The sequence below is a fragment of the Pseudopipra pipra genome, chromosome 3 (assembly GCF_036250125.1).
Source record: "Pseudopipra pipra isolate bDixPip1 chromosome 3, bDixPip1.hap1, whole genome shotgun sequence".
NCBI lineage: Eukaryota > Metazoa > Chordata > Aves > Passeriformes > Pipridae > Pseudopipra > Pseudopipra pipra.
The window spans coordinates 4,753,371-4,775,042 of NC_087551.1; the positions used below are offsets into that span (position 1 = coordinate 4,753,371).

Sequence of the window (21,672 nt, forward strand, 5' to 3'; positions counted from 1 at the left end):
AAGGGATAAATAACAGCATAGCAGGAGGAGATGTGCTTAAGCCCTTGCAGTGGACTTAGTGTGACTCCTTTCTAATAACTTACTGTCCATCAAGTCACTACCATGTGTAATAACCTGCAGATGGCTCAGCAGTGGGTGGCATTAATATACTCGGGCCCCCCTGGCACACAGGGGCCCTGCACTGTCCTTCCCCCATCTCCTTGCACGGGCAGACAGCCTCTTGCCTCACTGCTGTCAGGTGAAGTGCACAACCCGCACTGCTGTCACACAGAACACTGCTGGCTGCTCCCAGGGGGCTTGTACCCCTCCCCTGGGTGGGCAGCAAAGACAGGACAGTCCCTCTGATGTCACCGACGGTACCACAGGACAAATGTGACAAGCAGCAGAAGAACTGAAATATCAAGGATATTCAGACACTATGCTGATGTGATTTTTTTTGTTTATTAGCTATTCTATCCAGAATCCCAGTCTGATTACACTCACTGCCACCTTCAAGGGACACCTCTGAGGGTGAAGCAGTATGAAAAGCCTCTGGTTACTGCACATGCACTAAGACTTACACTGTACAAATGCACATACAGACTCAGATGACATCTAAATGCTCACTGCATTGACATTATGCAACAATTTCTCAGGGGAGTTTTGAGAAAGACAAAACAATCTGAGCCCTGGAAAAGGGAGAATAGGAAGGTATCTTTGTAGGAAGGGTAGACAGAGTATTGTTATTAAGTTACTTTTCCTATAAGATCTAATGAAAATACAGATGAGAGAAGCAGATATAGAAAATGTTTACACTGGTCTGGAATGGACCTTCCACTGCAAGCACTGGGTCACAGAATCATAGAACGGCCTGGGTTAAAAGTGACCTTAAAGATTATCTCATTCTATGCCCTGCCATGGGCAGGGACACCTTCCACTAGACCAAGTTGTTCAGCACCCCATCCAGCCTGGCTTTGAGCACTTCCAGGGATGGGGCATCCATAACTTCTCTGGGCAGCCTGTGCCAGTTCCTCCCCACCCTCACAGTAAAGAATGTTTTCCTAATATCTAACCCAAACCTACTCTCAGTTCAAAGCCATTCCTCCCTGTCCTGTCACTCCAGGCCCTTGTAAATGGTCTCTCTCCATCTTTCTTGTAAGCTCCCTTCAGGTACTGGAAGGCCACAACTAGGTCACCCAGAAGCCTTTTCTTTTCCAGGCTGAACAAAATCAATTCTCTCAGCCTTTCATATAAGCCATGATAAAAACATAAAAACCACGAGCTGAAGAGTCTCTAGACTTCACTGCTTACGTTGAAGGGCTAATGCAAAAACTTGCTGCTAATGTTAGAGAGAAACCTTGGATTTCCCACAGAAATTCACTGATGGTGAATTGACCTCTGTTGTTACAGATGAATCACAAGTATTCGGATACACATCTGATGGGACTGAAAACAAAGGACAGTCAACTGCTAAACTAAAAATCACACAGGAAGGTGCATGGGTTGGACTGCTTTTGTCTTCATTGACTTCTTTGAAGTCTTTCTTCAGACAGAAAAATCCTGAACTGAAAAATCCTTGCATTTTGCATTAATAATTAAAACAGAGTACTTCTGAGTGAGCACAGATTTGTTACAGTTCATTAATAAGTTTTCCTTTATGATTTTCAAAGAGCAGGTTTTATGTAATCTGCTTGTCTTTCTATATATCATTTACAACACTGAATACTGTTGTTTCAGCCTCGAAGTGTTGATGCTCTGATGATTTACTTGCAGGCAGTGCCAAAACCCTTCAGCTTCCCTGACCACTTAGACAAAAGGCAACTTGATTTGCACCACTGCAGAGACACTCAGGAAGATGAGAGGGGGAGCACAAGGAGGTTTGAGAGCTCAGCAGGCAATCCTAGTCTCACTGGCAATGCATAAATACATGGAGGGAGAAACTGGAGGCGAAACACACTCTCTCCTGCATTGGGTCAGTGGGGCTTTGCTCTTCTAAAGACAGTAATGAGGAATGAGCTCTTGAAAGTGAGAAAGGAGCCCCAGGGCTGCCTCCTTGGGCTGCTGACTGCAGCACATAGCAAAGCCTGGCAGCAACAAATCTTGTTCAGGTCACAGTAGATGGGGACAGGGATGCTGATGAAGGACAGAGATCCTTGACTCACACACCTAAACACTGACTGGCTTCTTGTCTGAAAGGCTTAAGTAGTACTGTGCTATTGTTGATACTGCTGCCATTTTCTTGGAAGGTGGAGATACTGGTACCTTAAAAGATTCAAAAAGTACTGTTCAATGCTAAATTTAATTTCTTGTCATTAAACCAGGCAAAGAAACGGAACCCTTTTTTTCCCTAACATCCAAACAGAAAAACACAATCTCATTAGCAGCATTATCCTGAAAGCTCTGTTTTCCTCCCTGCTGCATTATCCAGCTTCTGGAGGGATTCTTCTCAAGCCCTATGCTTCTGTCCTGCTGTATTCAGAAGACCTGGAGCACAAGCCTGAAGATAAATGTATCCCAGCACAATGAAGAGGCTAATTAGCATCCTGAATAGACCCACTGTAGCACTTTTGATTAGTAATACTCACTCCTTTTAATAAGAAAGACCTCAAAAATAATAATTGCAATGTCTGTCATAAATATTATATTGTAGGCAGAGGAAAAACATTCCCTTTGTTCCCACTCATTCCTATGATATCAATCTTTGTATGTGTAGCTTCCTGAAAAGCCTAGGAAGAAGCTAACAGTCTTTCTGAAAAATGATCATAGGTAATTTTATTTTGTAATGAATCAGAGATCTGATAGTGGAAGAAATTTTGCTGCTTAAGAGAGCCAGCATTCATTAAGGTAACCTCAGCTTTTTTTTTTTTTTTTTTAAATCAAAGCATTTGATGGGATATGGGTGCACAGACCAAAGCTATCACAGCTGATACAAATGGTTGGGACCACGAAGGTCAGGATGGTATTTACAGGTGTGGAAAATGAACAATCTTGTGAAGAAAAAACCCTGAAAGAAAGGAAAGCTCCAAGAAGAAAATCTCTTTCATTTTGCTGTGTCCTGCCTAACCAAAATATTTGTGTAGCTGAACATTTTGCAAGGGAGAGCTGTTAGAGACATCTACAGTTAAAACTGCCAAGACTTTCAGTATTTTGCCAAAATTTTAACTACCATACTAAAATATTCCAAGCTTGCTGTCTGCCTCAAGCTGCAACAAAATGGTCCTGCAACGTTCACAAAAACGGTTATGCAAAAAAATTAAAAGTACTTTTAATCGAAATAATTCACCCCAGCCATTTTTTGGAAGTAGACCTGAAATGAAGTGTATGCCTCCTTCAGCCTTCAATTTGCCCCTCGAGTGACCATTTGATTGCCTCTTGCATTGCAGACACAGACCTGGCTGCAGTGTGACACTTGGAAAATCACTGCTCTAAGTGGCTGCTTTGCAATCGACTTTGCTGAGCCCAGTGTTTTACCCATCAATACCAACCCCAGCACCATTAGTGGCAGATGATAACACATCGAGTAGAGCCTTTTGGCAGCAGGAGCAGCAGCAAAGTCCTCCCTGGGGAGCGTGGGGATGTAAAACCATGTAGCTACATGCACTGTAGCTACTGCACACAGCACCAAGCCCAGGTTAATAAGGCACACGGTGAGGAATATTAGCTTGGGCATCATCCTAATGCACTTTCCAGCAAGTTCTGAGCACAAGCAGCCTTCCCCAAAAGCCTAGGCTGACATACTACCTGTGGCATAGGAATCCATTCCTGTGCAAATTGCAGGATGACAGCAGGGAAGGATTGAAAAAGACAAAAAGTGTCTTGGTTGGCTTGCACATGTCAAGGACTGTAAGCAAGGAAAAATGTCTTTCACTGCTAGCTCTGAAACTATTTCTGTCACAGCACTATAGTATCTACCTGCAAGCAGACCAAAATATTTAGCCATTTAGTCAACTATTTATAACAGCAATTAATTATGCACATGAAACTTACCTCAGTATTCCACACTTAACTGGGAACATCCAGGCTGAGAAATAAAAAAATCATGGTCTGACCAAGAGGTGGTATAAATTGGTAAGAAACCACGTGTTAGATCTACACAGGATGTGTCAGAGATGGTCTGTCTGTCTCTGAAACAATGGTGCAGACCCACCATTTCAATATTCTCACTGAATTCTGCATGTTCAAAATTCAAATACCTGCTGTGTTTCTACTTTCAAACACTGCACATGTCCAAGAAAAATTTTGCCTTAAACAACCTGAAAATGAACCACTGAGAGTAAACTCCTTTGTGTGGATATTCTGAGATATAGTGGGGTTGTGACTGTAAAATGTCCTGCACCCTTGTACCAGATAAAAAAATAAAAGCAAAAGAATATGCTACTTCACCAAACTTTCAATGTCTGGAAAAATAATTTTTAATCTGAATATGCTGCACCTTGAGTAGGTTCCTGTGAAAGCAGCTCTAGTTTTTTGCTGATGTGATCAGGTGATATGGAACTCTACCTCTGCTAGAGGCAACCATTTTAATTGCACCAGGTTTCAGCTGATAACTTCAGAGGTTAGGATTTTTCTGCTGTGTTCCCTGGGACATTTTGTTTTCACCTGGCATGAATTTTTGGCACTGTTCGTCTCTTCCCAAGTGTTCTTGCAAAGTCAGGAAGGTGAACTCTTTAGCATTTGTATACGTTTATATGTACCATTTATAAAGCTATAACTAGCAAATATTGTCCTGTATTGACAAGCCACTCTTAATGGGGGAAATACTAATATTTTGTAAGGAAGAAAAGGAAGCAGGACAGCTGTATGTTGTCCACAGCAAGACAGCAAGTCAACCTAAGAACTAGTTGTAAAATTGGAGGTTCTGGAATTCACTCCTAACTCACCCCTCACCAGCCAAGTCGCACTGACCACTGAAATCTGGAGGAAATTAGTGGAGAAACAAAGATGAAAGTGTTGTCATCAGTTGCCCTGTGGTTAGAAGTCCAAGTATGTAAACAAAACTCACAAAGTGGGAATTATTCTTGATGTGTGGGCCTGACCCTGCTGTTGACAACTGTGTGGGGAGTTTCAGACCCACCGTATGGCCCTACTTTCTACGGCTTTAAACACCTTTTAATGTGAAGTGCACTTGCTGTTAGAAGTGACCCTGTGAGTACCTTCGGTTTCCTTGCAGAGCCGTAGTCTGACTGTCATTCCTTTGATGACTGCCCTTCTTTCAGTGAACCGGTCAGGTCAGGGAGCCGACATCGGAAGGGGAAGGACTGTGTGTGGAAGAACAAAGAACAGCTTTTGCTAAAGAAACTATACTTCCACTAATTCTGAGATGCCACTACTCGCCTGCATTTCATGCAGTTGCCCAAACATTTCAAATCCCTACGTTTTGCTACAACTGTTTTAAGTTGTTTTAAGAACCACAATAATTAAGATAATAGGCCTCAATTTTACCCTGGAATAAAATCTCCTTGTACAGGCAGACAGCCATGACCCACTGTCATGTAGAAGCCACTTTTGGGGAAAAGGAGATAAGAAATCATGGGGAAAGCCAGGCAGAGTTATGGACCAGAATAACAGTGTCAGTACTTATAGACTCTGCAAGCTCTAGAGGTCTGAACACAAACCCCACAGGGATTCCTAAGGAGAATCTGATACTGTTTGCTAGTGAGTAACTGATTATGCCTCACTGGAATTAAAATACATTTTTGTAAAATGTACTTTTATAAAAATTTACTTAATTTACATACAGCCCAGTGGCAAAAGGAAAAAAAAAATGAAAAGGAAAAAAAAGAGCAACGAAAAGGACGTGGAGCACTTCATTTCGTACTCACAAATGTATCCATTTCACATTCATTTAGAAACAAACACTTTGAAACCACAAACAAAAATCTCTTCAATAACCCCAGTCCATCTCACACTGAAGCCAGTTGCCTCCATCTTTAATGGCTATAATTGCTGCTCCTATATCCTGTGTGTTAACTCGATCCCTTTAGCCCTGCCAGCAATACTGGCCTTCATCCAGCTCACGTGCTTCTCATGCAGGTTCCTTTGTTGTTTCCTTCCTGCACCTCCTTTTGCCTGATACGCCCACCCCGAGCCTTCAGCTGCAGCCTTGCTGCCCTTCATGGATTTCTAAAGACCTACCTCTACCACCATGCCCATGAGGAATTTCTAATTGAGTAGATATAAGCAAATGTGAACATCTGCTTAACATGACACTTGCCTCAGTTACAGAAACCCCTCAGACTGTAGGTCTGCTGTGCTGACAGGCTGTCCCTGAAATCACGTGTTGCTGCTGCTGTTGCTCTCAGTCACCCCTTTGCTTACTTCTTCGTGGCAGCTCTAGAAGGCAGAATGATTTTTTTATCATATCCTGGTACAGCACCTGGTGTTAGAGGGGGGGGGAGGTCTCGTTCCAAGCCTGGATTTGTGCAGACTGTGGTACAGGATAATACAGCCTGAGATATGGCCACTGCATTACTGACTCGAGTAGTTTGTGGTAATGCAACGCCCTTATTATGACTATCCAGTGAAACTATTTTAGATTTTCCTCCACTGCTTCTTCAGCTCACCCCAGGTAACTTGTTCAGCTGTAGCTGCTGCCTCTCCTGTCCCTTCCCAGTGGTCGGCCATCAAGGCCCCAGGTGTCCAAACGCCACAGTTCACCAACAAAGTCCAAGAGGACAGGCTGTAGGGGAAAAGGGATGGGGAACCTGCCTCGGCTATAAAACTCAGCAGCACTGTTTGTTTTTGTGGGTGTTTTATGCTTTTTGCTTGACGTGGAGGAAAGCATTTCTCGTAAAATCATGAGGGAAAACTGAGCCCCGGCACGTGATGACAGCAAACAGGGGAGCACGGGGTGCAACACGGGCAGTGCGTGGCAGTGGTTTGTAGGCACTCATGAGCTGTGGGAGGGCTGGCGGGAGGACACCGGGAGAGGGAATCCCACACTCCAGACCGCCTGTGCGCTCATCTCAGCTTGCTTGAGCCTCCTCCACGGCTCGCTCAAGGAGCCCAGCTGCAATTCTGAGGCGAAGACTGCGAGACTTTGGGAACCTTCCAGCGGCCTCTGCAACATCCCCATTCTCCCCTCCGTCTGCGCGGAAGGCAGCAGGCCTGGCGGGAGCCGGGAGCACACACGGTGCGGGAAGGGAAGGAAGGGGGATTTCCTTCTCGCCCTTCCGATACCTGTAGTAAACAGCGGCTCGGCGGCGCGGGCATCCCCGCGCGCCCCGCACCCCTCACACGCGAGCGGTACCCGCGGGCGGGGCGGGGGGTGCCGGGGGAGCCCCGCGGTGCCGCCGCGCCCGGGGCCGCACGGGCGGAGCTCCGCGCCCGCGGCCCCGCCGCCCACTTGCCATGCGCTGCCCGCAGCCCTGCGCGGCGGCGGGGGGAGCCGGCGGCGGCTGCCCGGCCCGGCCCGGCCCGGCCCGCCCAGCACAGGCGGCGGCCGTGGGGTTTCCCCCGTCCCTGCCGCGTCTCTCTCCGCGCTGCGGGGGTTGAGGCGGGCGCGGCGGCGGGGGGAGGAGGGAAAGGAAGGGAAGGGAAGGGAGGGGGGGAAGGAGGAGCCGCCGCCGCTGTGAGGCGGGCGGGTCGCACACACACACAGACAGACACAGACACGGCGTGAGGAGGAGGAGGAGGAAGGAGGAGGGAGAGGAGGAAGAAGAAGGAGTCTCGGCGCCTGAGGTGAGGGCGGCGGGAGCGGCGCGAGCGGCGCGAGCGGCGGGGCGACCATCGAGGCGGGAGGTGCGGGGGGGGACAGGGGTCTGTCAGCGGCTTCGCGCCCTTGGCGGGGGGGAGCGGCGCTGCCCGGCCCCCCCCCGCGCCGGGCCGTAACCTTGGGCTCCCCCGGCCGCGATGGACGGGCGCGCACATCCGTGTGGGGCGCGCTCGGTGTGCCGGTGTGGGACGGGGACGCGCGTGTGTGTCCGCGAGGGACATACGTGTGCGGGGGTGTGCACACGCATGTCCCTGTGCTCCCCGTGAGGCGGCTCCGTGTGTGGATCCGTGTGTGGATCCTTGTGTGCGAGTGCGCGCGCCGGGGCGATTGGAATCTTCTTCCCCTCATCTCCCTCGCTGCCGTAGTTTCTGAGTGTATCCGGATTTTGTCAGTGCTGGGCGGTGTGACAAATGTTTCTGTGTAGTTAAGTATAACTTTCTTGCGGTGTTTTTTTTTTCTCTTCCTTTTTTATTTTTCTTTTTTTTTTTCCTCCTTTTTTCTTTCCCCTGGGAGTAGGGCAGGCTCACCTTTGAAGACTGTTTTCTTTCGTATATATCCAAAGGTCTCTGGGAATACAAGTGCTTCTGTTGCCTCCGTCTGCGTGGTAACAATTTACAAGACGTTTTTAGTGGTGCTTTTCAAAGCAAGGTGCAAAAGCTGTGTTTCCATTTCCATTCCATAGCCATTCCAAGGCTGTGCACCGTATTCCATGCACGGCTTTGAATTATGTGCAGTCAGACACCTGTTACTTAATCCTGTTTATCCTTTCCAGTTACAGTTACCCAGCTTTGTCTTCCTTTTTTTAATGTCTCAAAATAAATTACGAATACTCTTTCATGCTGTGGTGTAGTAGGAACCCGGGGATCTAATGCGCTTGTGAGGTACATAATGTGTGTTTGTTAGGTAACGCTTTCTCAAAGGGAGATGGTTTTGGAAAGTTACAGAATAATCTTTGTCTCTGGGGGAGTTTATATAATGTTAAAGTGTCCGTGGGGATGCATCTGTAGGAAAGGCTGGTGGTAGGGGATGCACAGAATCCAAGTCTCACACAGTATAAATCTTCAGTAAAGCGCAAATCGCGCTCTCTCAGTGCATAAATAATGTTTGTGTTTTTCAAACTTTGCTTGATGTTGCACCGTGGAATTTTCAGTTTAATAAATTGGAGTTAATAAGGATACCAGAGAAAATGTTGCATTTCTGATTCTGCAAGAGTATGGAGCAGATTCTTTGCTAACACGTTTCGTGTTGACGGTTGTGTTCTGTAGTTTACTTGGGCAGTTTTAGCAGGCTGATGGTAATACTCACTTGAGGTTGATTTCTCCAACTTCTGAAAGTGTTATATCAACAGTATTTGCAGGTTTTCACTGAGTGCTACCTAATATTGCCATGAACCACAAAATAATTCTTGTTATATGGAGCTGAGAAATTTTATATTGTACAGAGACAGTTCCTAAATACGAGTTGGGAACAGATTTATTCCTCTCTGCAACTCCTAACTTCATAAAGTAATTAAAAATAAATTACAGGTCTCTAGGATGAGAATTCTCTTCCACAATTGTGCCTTCAAATGTCAGTTTTGATTCATGTCTTGATGATATCGCGAAAAACCAGGTATTGACATGAAAGTCAAACCTCTGGTGAAAATACAACTGCGCGTAGCTGTCAAAATAAAATGTGAAGATCTGGTTTGATTGCTGGCTGCGGTTACGTACTTGGTAGAGTAACAATGCCTTTTATTTTATAGACCTGCGCCCACGCACAGGAGCTTTGTTCTAAAATAGTGTTTTCTGTCATGAATTTATGCATAACCTTCACTCTCTGCTTTTTCTTAGTGTGCAGGGAAGACAGAACCTTGAGGGTGAAGCAAGAAAGACCAGAAGGGGCAGGAAGGAGAATTCATTTGAATTTCCCTTACTGACAGAGGAAATACATCTTTGTTATATATCACCCAAAATCACTGGTTGTGTTGCTTTCACCTTTCCTAAAACAATGGCAAGCTGTTTGGGTTTTGTATACGCTGCTGACTTCTGTTGCAGACTTTGGACGTTTGTTCCAGTAATATCTGGCTCTGATGGTGAACTTGGGGCTACGCTGGGAGCCTGTCAAGTGTTTGTTACAGCTCTGTAGGAACTGATGGCTTCATTTTCACCAGGTTTACTTATACTGTGTTGAAAACTTGTGGGGATATCTTTTCTGTGCTTACCGAAAGGACTTGTTTTATATTTCTTTTTCTTTTTTTTATCTTGTCATTTTTTGTGGTCTACTTGCATTGTTCAGTGGTTTGTTTCCTTGGTGGTTTAAATAGCTCAATTGCTCTTCCTTCCTGTTTGTAATTTGCTGAAGACTGAAGTCTGAAACTGCTGTTTTAATATTTTCCTTAAAATTGAATAAATCCCTTTTCCAGGGGAAAGGGAGAAAGGGACAGAGGAGTACTTATGAGAACCAAAACTTAATGCAGGCATCTTACCTAAGAGTGACTACTTACGAAAATTGGTACCTCATTGATTTCAGAGAAGGTTGCTTTCCTCTGTAGTTTCAGTCTTCTGTCCCATTAGATATTGGGAATTGTAAATTAGTTTAGAAGTGAAATTTTCCAAATCATACATTCTCCGGTTGGTTGTTAGTGGAAATCATTACGAAGGGTTGCATAAGCATCGTTTGTAGGATGGTGGATCAGTAGCCTGGGCTTAGTTCCATTCTCTAATAAATAGATGCATTGTGCTGCTTCAAAAATTGCAAAGTTGATGGCTTGAGTTCATTTACTAATTTTGCAAGATACGTAATACATCTGGTTTGGGGAGGACTCTTTGATGTCTGCAGGAGTTGCACACAGTGGAGCTGCTTATGATCCAGACTGTTAACTCTTCAGAAGATTTTTGATTATACTGTGTAGGACATCTTATTCTTATGAAAGATTCATGTGTAGCACCACATCAAAATTACCTCTGTGCGGGCATCAAAGGCTCAAAACCACTTTATTCCGTGGGACTTTCTGAGAGCAGGTTTTGTGGTCCCCTTGCTGCTGCAGGACAAGAGTGTGATTTTTGGACTTTGTCTTCCAGGGAGCTTTTGGACTTTGTCTTCAAACCCAACCTGTGGAGGGTTTGAATAGATGGGATGTCAATGGTGTAAACACACAAAATACCGTGCTTTGCCATTAACCAGCTTGCTTTGCTTATGTCTCGCTCTTTGAACAGTAAACTGTGAAAATCTGTTATATTGGTGCTCACCCATCTTTTTATGGTGTTGGTTTCTGCAAGTTTGGTAAATACGGGTCAAGAGACTTGTGAAACTGTGCAAGAAGACAGATTCCCAGCCATTCTGGAATTCATTAATTGTGCCTAGTAGTAGGTTCCATGTTCCAGAAGGGCATGCTAATGTATCTGAGTGCCTGGAACAGGGTGCCCTAACATGGGAAACAGCAGCAGAAGAACCCTTTCACAGCTGCCCTTGCGGTGCTAATGCCGGGAATCTGCAGTTTTCAGGGCAAGGTGCTCCCGAGCGGCTCGTGCGAGTCACAGAAATAGATGGTGCAGCACAACTGTGGCTTTGGAGATTCCTCTCCAGCGGATTTCTGGATGATGAGCTGTTGATGTTTTCCCTTTGAGGGCTCTTGGAGGAAAATCGATACTCGCATCCCCTCCTTCTGGAGACCAACATCAGCTTATATAAGGTAGTGAAGTGCTATGGTTTCTTTTGTCAGATTGCCTTACAAGTCGTTCTACGTATCAAGAAGTCCTTAGTAAAGTTGTACCTGTGCAACAGCAAAAGAATCTTGATTTCTGGAGAAGAATGAAACAAGACCTTTCTCTTCCTCTCCTCTGGAGAGCCCGTTAGACTGGTGCGAAGTCATGCTGTCCTGTTTGCCTTGTTACTAGACTTGGATAAATGGTGTTTGTATTTGGTTATAATGTTTCTTTTCACCTTCGGAGTTCTAAGAAGGACCAGGCAGTCTTCCCGTGGGAGAGAGCTGGTTCTTGGGGAGCAGTTAGGTTGCCTTGGTGTAGTGTATCTGCTCATGGAAACGGAGAAATACAAGGTATCCCGCTTTTGGGGCCACTTGCCTTTTTCATAGTTTAGGTTTCTGTGGCAGTTGCTTTGATCTCTGTGTGGCTTCCCATTCTTTTCCATTGCATGTTACTGGTGTGGAACTCACTCTTGATCCTGTCCCTCGTTAATAGACAGCACGGATCACAAAGACAAGGGATATGGTGTGGAGCTCTTGTCCTTCCCTGTTTAATGACCACCTCATAGGTGAACCCATAATCCGACTTCCTGCATTTGGTCCACGCTGCCCTGATGAAAAATCTGCCCAATAACCAGTAAATGCTCCTAATTCCTGATGGCTTGTGTCTCACCTTTCTTTTTTATAATAGCAAGGGATTAAAATGTGAGTTAAATAGGTGACTGGCAGCTGTCATACATCTAAAGTTCGAGCCTTCTTCCCATTTTATATGGAAGCTGTAATTGTGCCACCGTGAGGCCCTGCACTTGGGGAGCTAAGGGTGACTTGCTTGCTCTTTTCTCAGAACAGGAGCTTGTTCTTTCACAGGTAACAAAACCTGGGAGCTTTAGGCAAATGAGGTGAGACAGTCTGTTTGGAATGTGCTCTGTTGTAAGGTCTGTTTGCGGAGCTGTTGAAATTGGTGTTGCTGAAGTAACCGCCCGCCTTTGCCCTCTCATTTCTGAAGGAGCTGGTTCTGCTCAGTTGACTCTGGGGATCTCAAATTGTAACTTTCTTTGTGAGCCAACCTTGCAGTTGGCAATTTTAGAAGACCGGGAGAAGATGTGTGACCTTACAGATGCTGGGTTCAAAAGGGATTGTTGAGATCAAATACTCTACATTGTTCCTTCTCAGTTGTTGTGCCGATAGACTGCTTACTTGAAAAGTTTTAATCTAGGCTTGGTGTTTGTATTCTGTTGGTTTTATGTGTAATATGAAGATAAAAAAATTTACAGATGTCGTCCACTTATCAAATAGGTATCTAAAAGCAATTTATGTCTGCAGTTAGTCTAGCAATAAGCCAGCTGAGAGAGAGGAATGTATATTCACATTCAGAAGTGTTTGGGTGCACTTTGGTAAGGAGGAAATGGGTATGAAGAAGATACTAAAGAGCAAGCTATTTATTCCTGAAGTTATAGATAGATTTCCTTTTCTAACAATTTCTACATTTAACTTGAGCACAGGCACTCCTGCAGACTGGAAGGAATCAGGAGCTCAGTGACTAATAAAGGGGGGCAAAAAGATTAAGGACTTGAAAGGTTAATAAGGAGCATCTCTTGGATTCCAGTGATCTAGAGTTTCCATGATCCTGTGAACAGTGTGATGTCGTAGAAAACAGCAAGTAATAAGGAAGTTCTATGAGATGTAAGCTGTGGTTTTGAACAAGACAAGTTGGATGAAAGAACTTCTGATACCAAAGTGGTATTTTTTCCTCCTTGATCTTTTAGGCCATTCTAAAACTCTGTGGGCTCCTATTTTTTTCCTTCTTGAACGTACTAATTTCCCATGCCTGAAATTGCCATGTCTGTCACATTTGCTTTTTGTTTTTCTTTCCTAAGCTTTTGGAGATGTTGGTTACCACTGTTGCTGTACGTGCTGTACTTGTTGCATGCACAGATCTTCTCTCCTCTCCTCTTAGTGAGGATTTGTGCTGGATCCAGGATGCTTGTCTCCGTCTCTGCCATGAGACATCTGTACTGCTACTGCTGCAGCTGCTGAAAGGAAACACAGGGAGGAAAGGGATTGATAGCTGTAGCAAGAGCCTATTTTGAAATACACAAATTAGGATAAACTGTCTTAAAAAAAAACAACTAAAACCAGACACAAAAAGACCCAAACAATTTTGAGTATTCATACCTTCATGGAAGTTGTGGGTTTTTTTGGGTTTTTTTGGGGGGGTTTTTGTTATGTAGACATAAGGACATGTCTATATAATTTATACAGAATTCCTCTCAGGAAAAGGGTGAGTTGATATGGAGTATGAATGCCTTATTGGGAAGTAGGAAATAAGTGGTTCCTTTGGCAAGGCTACCATGGTCTGTTGAACCAAAATGAATTGATGTAATTTTTTCTATCGAGGACCGTGATCAGGGAAGGAAAAGCACTTCTGAGGAAGGAAGGGGGAGAGGCTGGTGAATTCCCGGTGGGTTTGTTTGCAGGGATGACAAGGAAGCATAACTCTGTTAAAGGAGAGGTTGGGTGGCATGGTGTGCTGATGAAATGGACTGTGTATTTCTGCTAAACCTTGACTGCAAGGCGGACAGGGGCTGTTGGATGATTTGATTTTACTATTTGTTTTTCAGATATAGTTCTTGAGGATTAGTGCAGATTAATTGGGAGCTCTGGTGGATTTGGAGAGCTGCGCTGCATGTCTGACATCAGCAAAGAATAGACTGAGTAATTATTGCTTTCTGGTCTTTCAGTCTGTGTTATTTGTGTGCTGCTTCCCTAGCAAAATATGCCTAGGAATAATTGGCATACATTAAATCACAAGGAAAGATGGAATGTGATTGCAGGTATATCAGAGCAGATTGCAAATGAGGTGCTGCAGTCTGGCATAAGAGCTGGGAGTTGCAGGGAATGTGAACACTTTGGCATCCCTGCCCGGCTTGTTGTTTTCACATTGGAAACCTCCTGTATCCGTGGATGCTGCAGGTGCAGGGAAGCTCTTGGAAATTCCCCTCAGCGTGTCTGCCATCCCTCACATGATGTGCTTATCTGCTGTGATTGGTGAATTCCCAGGCTGGAGCAGAAGGTGGGGGCTTCAGGGGGCGGCGGGGAGAGATGTGACCTGGGAGGATGATTGAGGGCTCAAATAGGGCAGGCGGAGCGGGGAGGGGATTCAGCTGCTGCTCCGTGTCCCGGGGGTGGTGTTGCCATATTCTCCAGGCACAACAGCTGGGGCTCTGAGACCCTGCCAGGCTCCTCTGCTTCCTCTGAGGCTGGGAGAAGTAGCCCCTGCTGTACATCTACATTTCCCCGGGGGGAGGACTGGCGGTCCTGGAATGTCTCTGCTGCAACTGAACTGATACAGTGATTTATTTATTTTTCCTCCAAGTCCTTCAAATCTGGCAATATGTAGCAGAGTCTGGCTGTTCTTTTTGCTGATGCCCTGGGTTTTGGCTGTGAAATACAACACGGTAGCTTTTTGAGGACCTGTGACTGTAGCAGGTGGCAGAGAAGAGAAATAGCTTCTCAGAAGACCTTGGCTCAGGTCAGAACAAAGAGGGCAAAGTTTTTTTAGTTGTACAGGTTGTTGCTTCCCTGCATTCAGATATCATGGGTATGATTTTGCTAACCTCAAGCAAACCTTTTTCTACGTGGATGGTTCCTAAAGTATTATGTATGTTTGGCCTTGTGCACTTTTAATTTATTTTTTTTTTAACTTCTTTTTCTTTACAAACTGAGAAAGTGCTGCAATTGGCTTATATGCCAAGCCTGGTCAACAGACATTGAAAAAATAGTCTCCTTTGAGATATACTAATGAGAGCATAAGCATAGAAAAGTCATAGAAAAATAGTTTATAACTGTGTGTCTTCATACGAGAAAATTACTTAAATTAGTCTTTGCATCAGGTAATGAAAGTATTGGCAGTGCTATTAGGGAAGTGATTCCATCTCTTGCCCTGTGGAATTAATGACGACTGACACCTTGGAAGAAGCAGATGATACTTTACTGGGCTTGCTCCAGGGAAAGTTAAAAAGTCCACCTAGTGCTGGTGGACTCAGTAACCTGTATTGGTACTTTTGTGGATGGATGTAGGGATTGTGTGCGTAGGAGGGAGTGCCCCAAATATCTCTTGTGGCCTTGGCTGTTACTGATGGTCACACACTTTTCTGGCTCGAGCAGGCAGTGAAGATGCAGAGAGGCTCGGATGGATAGGAAAGGGAACCAGCAGTGTCAGTCTTCTGCTTCTTGATTTTTGTCTCTGCCTGTGCTCATTACTGGGGAGAAATGTTGAGTGTTGTTCCTATTGCATGTTTTTGTTCAGTGTGTGTGGAAGGTCTTCAGTTCTGCTGCTCTGGTTGGGTTTGTTTAGGAGAATTCTTACTAATGAGGTCTGTACTGCGAAATCGTGTGGAGAGAGGAATCACAGCTCACTTAGACCTTTCTCTGGTAGTCCAGATCAAGTATAAAAACTTAATAATTTCTCTGCTGCATCTTCATTTTCAGTGCTGATTCTTTCACTGACTTGCAGCCTCAGAAAAAAGATAATGTGTTGGTTCTTGGCTACAGTGACAGTCTACCAGTTGATTTATTCAGGGTTTTTTTGGGGGGGGGGATTTTTTCCCCTTTTTTTTCCCCTTAAAGTTTTGGTTTTCTTATTTTTAAAGATTTTTGTTTGTTTGTTTGTTTTGTGCAGATTCCTGTATGTTTGTTCCTTACAGCTTTCCTGTGGTGCACTAAAAGCCTCGTGTAATAGAATTCCATTTCCAGATACGGGGAAAATCAAAAGTATATCCTTGCAGTAATTCTTTGTTGTACAAGCAGGTATTATTTTGTAAATGCTTTTTGTATTTTAAAGCACATGAGGTGAAAACTACTTTCCATGAGCAGCTGTGAATTGGCATGGAGCAGGTTACTTCTGAAAAAAAAAGTGATCTTTATTGCTGGGGATTGTTTTTTTTAATGGTGCCTGTGACACTTTAGTTTTCAAAACTAAATCAACTGAATCAATCTACCAAGAAATACATACTCTGATTTATATATCTTTGATTTAGTTATGCTCAGTTTGTAAATAGTGCCCTGTAATCTTCCCTGATCTCATCCTGCTTTCATTTCTAATTTATTCTTGAAAAGGCACTGCTCACTGTAATTTAGAATAACCCTGTAGCAGAACAACTGAAGATTAATATTGTGGAAACAGAGATCTGAGTGCAGCTCACTTAGATATTTGACATGCTAAAAACATCTATTGAGTTGATGTGAAATTATGTGCAAAAACACACAGGTTCAGGTAATTTTGGATCATCCAACGATTTTTACAGTGAGCAGTTTTCCATGATTCAGGTGCTGAGCAATGTGGTGGTTACTGTGAAAACAGGAAACCAGGTTTTGATATTCACAGGTAGAAGTGGCAGAGGGATTTGTATTGCTGTGTTAACAGTTCCATTATTCAGTTTTAGGGAGCTGGCTCCATCCCTTTGTAGCTTTAGTGTCAGAATGTTTGCTGTGTGTTGTCATTCTCCTGTTTTTAAATGGAACTGTTTTCCTTACAGGAGAAAATAAGAGTACAAGATACGACAGATTTTTTTCCAGTCATGTGAAGTTACATTATCCTTTTTGTGAGTTTAGTTTTTGATTTTTTTTTAAATTTTCACAGAATCAATTAAGTTGGAAAAGACCTCTGAGACTGAGTCCAACACCACCTTGTAAACTAGACTGTGGCACTAAGTGTCACTTCCAGTCTTTCCTTAAATGTGAAATTTTAACCAAAACTTGGATCTCGAAGGTGTTTCTTTGCCTGGTTCATCTGAAAGATCTGTGGAAGTACTTCTTCAAAGCATTAGTGGAAGTAATTATCAGAGTAAGGTGTCAGTTTGTTGGGGTTTTGTGTGTGGAGGTGGTTCAGTTTGGGGTTTTTTTAAGAGCTATAAAATTATATACCTAAAAATTGTAAAATTGTAGACCTGTGGTATTTTTTCCGGTGAGCTACATCTCTTCCTTAAAAAGTGATTTGTAATTTAAATTATAATCACTTTTCTGGTAATATTGCTTGATTTTGTAAGCTGTTACCTGAAATCTTTCAGTTACTGAGAAGCCAACTCATCATTTCAATTAAAAACTAAGTGCTTCTGTATACATGAAGTACAAATAAATTTATGGCCTCCTTTCTCTTTGCAGAAGTTGATGAAAAGGTCAGACTTCTCAGTTAATTTTAAATCAAGCAAAGGAATTCTTATTTAAAGATGATGAAAAGTGGATGAATCTTTTCTTTTTTTTCCTTCCATCTCTTCCTGCTGTTATCACATCTTGGGTTTTAGAAATTAAAGAATGTTGTCATGAGGGCTTTGGCAGGGGATGTTTTGCTTATCTGAGTGGTCTTCAGTTCAGCTGGTAATTAACACTTCTCTTAATGACTGAAACATAATTTTAACAAGCGCCGTCTCTTCATGTTCAGCAACATCCATTGACAGAGTGTGGGTGTTGTAACCCGAGTCCATTTGAGCCTTGTATCTCAAAATTCAATTTAAACTCGTTGTGCCTCATCTAAGGTGCCTTTTGGAAAGTTGCTGCAATTTATTTGTTCTCTCTTACTGTATTACTATTGTGACTGGGTTCATGCATCTGCAGTTTTATCGGGGATGATTCATAGGCCAAAATGGTGTTTTTCCACTTAGTGGTCTATTCCTTTCATTGTAAAAAGGGAAAATAATAGGGGAAAAAAAGCTGTTCTATCTGACAGATAATTGAATAGCTTCTCTTTCTTTCTTTCTTTCTTTTTTTTTTTTTTAATCTTGAAATTTGACCTGACAAAAGAAAGGTAATGAGAATCTAAATAGTGTCAGGACTGACTTGGTGGGGGATATGGCACCTACAAGAAATAAAAGTGACCCGAGTACAGCACGCTGCAACTGCACAAACCCAGCCCTTGAGAGCTGGAGATAGGATTAAATCAGTTAATCTGGCTTCAGAACTTTATTTGACAGTCCCCTGTTGGCTTTATATCCAGTGGGGCTCCATTTATTCCTTCCAAAGTGAAGTGTGTGTCCACAGAGTTGGCTCAAGCCTCCTAGTCTGTGAGATCAGATGCCAATGGCTGCACGTTTTTCAGAATGGACAGATATTGCTGGAATTTTAGGTGACCATGTTGAGACTGATATAATTCCAGAACTAACTTTTTGCTCAGTTTCAGCAGAGCAAGGAGTGGCTGTTGGGACACCTTAGATCCTGTAGAAGGGGTGGTGCTGTCCCTGGGTTAGAATACATGACCTTTTAGGACACAGGAGGGGGAGAGAGTCCCAGCCTGAAAGCTCTTTCTTTGTTGCTTGATTCTGGTTTGGTAATTCCTCCATCTAAACACCTTCTCCCCTCCCCTTATCTTTTGGCTGTAGTGGACTTTTAAAATTAGATTTCTTTGTTCTAAACCAGGACTCTGGTTAAAAGCAGTAAGACACCCCCACACACTCACGGTGTTCTGATTAAGGTATTTTTTTCAATACCTGTCTTAAATGTCCTGATAATGCCTCATAGGAAGGCTCATTGCCTTGTGAACACCCAGATCCACAGCAGCCTTGAGCAGTGCCCACCAGAACAACGTGAATTCTTCTGGCCTTGAAAGTATGAACTGAGGTACAGCACAATGTAAGTGTCAAGTCAGGAATGTTAGGTAGGTTTGGTACAATCCCTTAAGGATTCTTTGTTCATGTCCTAAATTGCAAGGTTTCTGGGGCAGGGACTCTCCTTGCATTATTTATGTTATGGCATTTATTACAAGGTAGTTTTCGTTATTTTTTATTTAACCTGGTTGGTGATACCTCAGGTGGGAGAATACACTGCAACACAGCATTTTTAATTAGAGTATATGTACAAAACTGCTTTATGCAGGTTAAAAACAAATGTCATCCATGTTGCTCAGTTCAACGTGCTGAAGCACCTAAAGATATAAAGCAGCTTTCAGACAGTTTAATCTTTTTATTTTCCAACTGAGGCCTTTTTTGGTGTGTTCAGATGCCTGCACAAAAGCCTGCAGCCCACGTGTTGGCAACAGGGATTCTGGTCCTTTACTTCATGACCTTGACTTGCAAATCAAAATGTAGCAAATCAGGGATGTGGACATTCCATCCCAGCACAAACTCCCAGGAGCGCAGATGGATGGATGGAGCAAGGCATTGCCTGTGCTGCTCAGACTGACGTGTCATGCACTGGTAGAGGCCATTATCTTTAATACCTGTGTTATGCAACAGATCCAGTTTTGATTTGCAGCCCAGAAGGTGCAAAGTTTCGGTTGTAGAAGCACAGTCTGACACAGGGTGTTTCTCAAGCAGTCTCTTTGCCTATAGTCTTTGACACCAGTCTTCCAGCAAAAATGACAATGTGCTCCTTAGTGTTGTTTCTAGGTTTGAGGATTCCCTGTGTAAATCTTTTTAAGTCGGAGCATAACTCAGGAACGCCCTATTTTTTTTTGGCAATGGTATGGAGATAGTCTGAATCAGCAAGGCTTGCTTAAAGGGACACTCTCCAATCAAAAACATATGTATATATAAAAAACCCATTTTTTTTCAATGAATTGAAGTAGTTGCAGACATCAGACCTACCACTGAAGGTTTTAAAACTAATTTATACGGGTTGTGTCATTTCTGTTTCCTCTCTCTTTCTTTTAGTTCTGTGGAAGGCAACAAACAATAAACAAGCTCATCTGCACAGTTGGATGAGAAAAGAAATAGAAGAGGCTGAGCAGAAATTGCAATCTTACAAAGCACAGATCTAGAAAGATGTTTCAGCTATGTTAAAAATTATTTGATGCTTTGCAGTTTTACAGGACTCAGTGATCTAATAGTGGTTCTGGAATCTTTTTTTCTTTTTTTTTAGGCGTTGTACATATTTGTTGAAAATGCTCCTTCACCCAAAGAATTTATAACACCAGGGTAGGAGGAGCCTAGAGCTGAACACGATATTTAGTATATAGGCAACAGAATATGCGTGTGAAGCATTTCCAGCAACATGTGGTTGAGATCAGCCTAAAAATTCAAGCTGTACGTTTTAATAATTTTCCATCAAGTGGCACTTCCAAGTTATCGACTTCCCTTCAAGGTGTAAATTTTTGCATTGAACAAATTAGTCCTGGCTGCCATCAGAAGGGATTTGCTTCAGTGCATCCTGAGGCGTCAGGCCCAGGATGTTTGCACAATGAGGCTTTGTAAACCTCCATTGGAGATGTGTAATGCTTTGATCTCTTTGCTGGACAAATCAAAATTAAACTGATGTCTCCCCTTTTTTTTTTCTTTTTTTTTCCTTGGGAGAAACGAGTGGACAGGAAATCTGGGCAGCCCTATCAGATTTTGCCCCAAGAAATTGCACTGGTTTAAAAAAAGAGGCATTGTACTGGCAGCTTAATGTTTAAACTGGGTGTCAAAATGTTAAGGCAGAATAATGCAAACCAGTGATGCAAATGGTTTTCTTGGGTGGATTTCAACTCCTGTTCTGGTATCTGGTAGAATATGTTTACTTTCTTGCAATGAAACACCACGCTATTTCCATCCCAATAATGCCACTTTTAGCCAGCTGGTTGCAGCCAGGTTCAGAGATAGTAATCAAAATTGTTTTGAAATGTATCTCCATTTATTACAGTGCAAACTTTTCTACTTCATATTATTCAGTGACTAAACATGTTTACTTTGAACAGAGTATGTGTTCTAGGTGGATAGAAACAAACTAAAAATGTGTCTAAGCCAGTTGTAATTAAATTTCAGCTCTGTACATTTTGTCAGGACAAGAAAAGCTGCTGGCATTTAAACCTTGCAGTGACTACCAGTCAGATTCTCCCATGGAATTAAAACAACTTGGAAAGCAGAGTGAGAAAAGAGGAAGAGAGATTTGTATGAATTAAATGACTACGGCCTGTGGCTTGCCAGCCTCTGTTGCTTTTGTTGATAGTGTGTGGTTATGTAAACTTCTTCCCACCGCTTTTCTTCTCGAACTTGCTGCAAAACAGTTTTGTGTGGTGTAACATCTGCTGGCATAAAAGTGGTTGTAAATACACGGCTGCATCTTCGCTGCGCAGCCCAGTAGGAAGGAGAGAAGGGGTGGAAAAGAGTGTTCTCTGGAAACACAGATGGCTTTAGTAATTAATGACACTTTGTGAAACAAGTTAAAAAATATGATTGCCCAAAAAAAGGGGCTGTGTGAATAAGCTGAGTGCATCTATTTGGTACATTTGGAAGACTTTGCTGCATTAAACTTTCCTGGAGGAACACGCCTGATACGATGGGCTCTGTGCTCTCCCAGGTGTGATGGGACCAAGAGTTTTGGATAA

General features: G+C 43.3%; 1 protein-coding gene across 5 annotated transcripts in view; it reads left to right on the plus strand.

Annotated features, from left to right (window-relative positions):
* The first annotated feature begins 7,090 nt into the window (after positions 1-7,090).
* PLCB4 (phospholipase C beta 4) overlaps positions 7,091-21,672 on the plus strand; it is a 188,216-nt gene continuing 173,634 nt past the window's right edge. For 3 of the 5 annotated variants that reach the window (XM_064647516.1, XM_064647513.1, XM_064647518.1), the window contains exon 1: positions 7,550-7,659. The gene's annotated coding sequence lies outside the window, so the exon portion shown is untranslated. Of the gene's footprint in view, positions 7,112-7,549; positions 7,660-14,432; positions 14,452-21,672 lie in introns of those variants that run through there. The other 2 variants (XM_064647514.1, XM_064647515.1) reach the window with 2 other exon arrangements.